Source organism: Triticum aestivum, chromosome 5D (genome assembly GCF_018294505.1).
Source record: "Triticum aestivum cultivar Chinese Spring chromosome 5D, IWGSC CS RefSeq v2.1, whole genome shotgun sequence".
NCBI classification, from domain to species: domain Eukaryota; kingdom Viridiplantae; phylum Streptophyta; class Magnoliopsida; order Poales; family Poaceae; genus Triticum; species Triticum aestivum.
Genome location: NC_057808.1, coordinates 326886118 through 326890260, shown reverse-complemented (window position 1 = coordinate 326890260; position 4143 = coordinate 326886118). Strand labels below are relative to the sequence as shown.

General features: G+C 43.7%; 1 long non-coding RNA gene across 1 annotated transcript in view; it reads right to left on the bottom strand.

Moving 5' to 3' along the window:
• Nucleotides 1-1554: 1554 nt before the first annotated feature.
• Nucleotides 1555-4143, bottom strand: part of LOC123121500 (uncharacterized) — a 6980-nt gene continuing 4391 nt past the window's right edge. The window contains exon 2 of the long non-coding RNA XR_006459765.1: nucleotides 1555-2087. This is a non-coding gene — a long non-coding RNA (uncharacterized lncRNA). The remainder of the gene's footprint in view (nucleotides 2088-4143) is intronic.

Sequence of the window (4143 nt, the reverse complement as noted above, 5' to 3'; positions counted from 1 at the left end):
ATCCAAACACCTTGGAATTTGGCCCGCATCTAGAAGATTCTCTCAACTTTCATGTGTAAAACTTTCAGATTGTTTTGAATATTTTTGCCATTTTTCTTATTGTTCATCAGTAGGTGCAGCTGAGTCTGGGTGCAGAAACGCTGCACTCCAAGGACGTCCATCTAGGAAAAGGGTCGCCTTCTTTAATGCAGTTGGCCGTTCCAACGATTTTGGCAGTGGGGAGCGCGGAGCCAAGAGACAGGAGCATGGGCAGCGAAGCCCCCTCCCCACAGTAGCGCATCTACAGCCCGGATATCTCAAAACCTTTTGTAGGCTCGGATGGGCGGTCCGGTCATTGACTGACATAAAACTACCTAGATATACGCCTCATACGCACCCAAACGCTGGGGCTGACCGACACTCCTCATATCCAGCCCAAATCTGGGGTGTATATGGGAGGCCTGGGCGTGTCCGCCATGTCGGATCCGGCTGACGCTGGCCCACGCGACCCTACATATATTCTTTCTCTTTCGTTTGCTAGACCAAACCCTAGCCACTTCACTTCACTCCACACCCCCGCCAAGCTCCCTTCCGGTGATCTCCGACCTTCTCTGACATGGTGGGCAGCGCATCCGAGTCCTCCGTCACCCGATCCGTGAACTGGGATCTCATCCCACTCGACCCCGAGGAGGAGATGGCCATCTGCATTGCGCTCCGCCGTGCTCGTGAGGAGAACACCCGTCAACGGTTGGACTCGATCCGGCAAGAATCCATAGCGTCTGCCCAAATGGTGCTTGGATTTGGCATGAGACGCGTCGCTGCTGTCTCACGGAAAGCGGTGCGCTTCGTCTGGCGTCCGAACATCGTAGACGTTCAGCCCCTCTGTTGGCGCGCCGACTTGGAGGCCTTCCGTGGCCCGTCCGCCTAAGGCTATGGCGCGATGTACCACACGAGGCCGCAGTAGAAGTCGACAAGGCGGAGTCGCACTCTCCGGCACAGATACAGGTGGCTGGCAACCCCGGCCGCCACAACCGCGTTGTGGTGGACGTGTCAGCCTCCAAGCACGACGGATCCATCGTCGACCTTACATCGACTGGCGACATGCTCCGACGAGGAAGAGTAGGGCATGTGAGACGGCAGCGCCTCGAGTCCCGTGTGCCGGTGCGTGTCTCATGTCCTACTCTATCTCGACGGCGATCACACCAACACCCTGGGGGGTGCAGCCAGCCGCCGGACATGGACAAGACGGAACCGGACAAGCTCCGCTCAATATTTTCACATGCATGTAATTGTATGTATTTGAGGATTCATAATTGAGGCTCAATATTTTCACATGCATGTAGTTGTATGTATTTGAGGATTCATAATTGAGGCATTCAATCGTGTTGATAATTTGAGGTGTGATCATCACTGCCCACGGACGCTGTTGATAATTTGAGGTGTGACCGATTACTGCCCGCAGACACGTCAGGGGGCGTCCACGGGCGTTTAAGGGGTAGGATTTGGTGTATCCGATTGTAGATGCTCTTAGCAATACTTATTAGTTACTCCAAAAAAGAAGAAGACACCTATATATAGTCAAGATATCCATCCATGAAATTTGCGACGGCACCAGATGTTCATGTTGAAATTCGTACAGCTACATCACCGAACATCTATTGGGAGAATAAGAACACAGAACACAGCTGCTCCTTGTAATAAGTAAATAAAGTCAAAATCACAAATTTAGCACGAAGAACGCGCAAACCGATTACATTCCGTCGCATAAGATACACGTCCCAACATAGGTTGATGTTATCAGGATCTTGGGAAGAAGCTAAACATCATGATATTCTGAAACTTCCATCTGCAGATCTAGACCCTCACTGCTGCCATGAGTTGCTGCAAGCAGGTGGCGTGCTGGACCGCGGTGTGCTGGAAAGAGTGGCGATCTGAAAAGCCATACTCTGGAAATTCTGATTCTACATGGATGAATCGACCAGGCAGCGACTTCTTCGAAAGTGTTTCCTGCCATATGTCAAAGAAATCCACCATAATTCCCCGCAGAAAAAGAAGTCTACCAAAATTTCCCTGGACTTTTCTGTGGAAGATAGGGGATAACAGTCTACCTGCACCGAAAGCGACAACAAACTTCATGTCAGCCTTGCAAGCGCGGAAATGGTCTCAGACAAAAACCACTGAAAACTGCATTTCTTGGCAGGTTCTAGAATCTGTGTGAACCGGTGGAACTTCCTTACAGGCTGGTGCATACAATAGAATATACTAGAACTCATCTAGTTTTCCCCTTCTTCTAATTAAGAATTTGAGCTAATTACACAGACAAAGTTGCAGATCAAAACATATGTTTACAAGTTAATGAATATTTCCAAATAATGAGATGTAGAACTATTGCTAGAAAGGATATCAAGAGCCTTATTTAAAGCTCAGAAGGTGTACTTTAAAAATAAAAATCATGTAGGTGCCACAGATCATCGTCTACATGCGTTAAGTTCATCAACCTCGCCGTATATAGTCTCACAGTAAAGAATTAAAAAACGAAATAGGCCGTAGCTTTCTACTTACCGATAGAGGGTATCTCATACTAGCTTGGACATGTATAAACCCCACTGTTCAATTAGCAGGACTTGCTCAAACTCAATTACAAAATTGATTCACTACATATGTTTTGAGTCTCATCTTTTACTAACATAAGTCAAACAATCAATCAGTCCATCGATTAAGGCCAACAAGGTACAAACAAAAAATGGAAAAGAAAGAAAAATAAGAGTGGTACCTACATCATGATTCCTCTGTGTTTCAGAATTGTTAAAATAATAACAGTGATTTTTGCTTAAGCACTGGAAAATGTAAAGATCCCGGTGTAATATAATAAGCACAATATAAATAAAACAGAAGATGAAGCTTATGATAAAATATGTAGGGCAAAATGAGGGGTTGACAGAGCACAGAAGATAAATACAAGCAGCATGTACTTTATTCTCTGTTACCGATTTCTCACTTCTTATTTGAAATGCACATGTACCAAAAAAAAGAAGTGAGAAATCATTTGGCTTATTATAACCCTATCCTCCTGCAAAGCTCAGGGGTACTATATACCGCAAATTGTTTTACAATCTGAGAAAGTGCAGACAACGCCACTTATTGCAGGTTGTTTTTTCTTATATGTTTCCTGAGCTAGTAACTTTGGCAAATATGCATTTTGACGGGACGGCACTCTCCAGGTAACAATTATGCATAAATTGAATTCAGTATTCCAGTTGCCTGATTGCAACTGCAGAAACGGCCAGGTCAAAACCAGAGATGCTGATTATTCTAGCTTTGCTAAGGTGTCCAGTAGGTAAAGATGATGACACATGGATACGGAAAGGATGATGATGACACACCAATATGGAAAGGATGATCCTGACTGGGTAATTCAGAAAATATCAAACTACTGCGTCTAGCTACTAGGCCAAGTCATGCATAGAGATACTTTTCAGTAACTTCTAGTATCTCTGATTTTTCTGTTCAGCTGCCTAATGAAAAACACCAGACTGGCAATGCGAAGATAAATTTTGTAACAAAAATCACCTAACAGTCTTTATCAAAAAATGATAGAAAGGTTCACATAAACAAAATATTCGTGATGCTTATAGTTTGAATTATGTAAGTGAAGAAGATTATTAACATTAGAATTTAGATACACAAGTCATTCAATCTAAAACTGCAGCATATATGCCCAATTTGATTAAGCCTTTATGATTTTATTGGGAGGTGCATGTGATCCAAAGTCCAAGAACCCTTTATGACGCCATTGACAAGATCAGACAAAATGTCAAAATTTTAGTTTTACTGGGAATAACTTGGAATTAAAGACAAAGAGCTTGTGGTGTGAACCCGATAAGATCGTTGAAAAAAGGATTCACTGGGGTCCCATGAGTAAATATTCTTTATTTGAGTGGAAGTAATTGCTATATTAGTAGTGTCAACTATCTACTTAGTATTCAGTCAAGTACTCCCATTCCATTTAAGTGGATGTATTCAATTTACGCAGTATAGCCTCCTTTTATGTATTATTTCTAAATAGTAATTGGCGGTGTCAACAATGTGTACACTCTGGATCCGCATGCAGTTTATCTTCTCAGCCTACTTTTCAATAGATCAAGTCAGCATCTAAGATAGTCT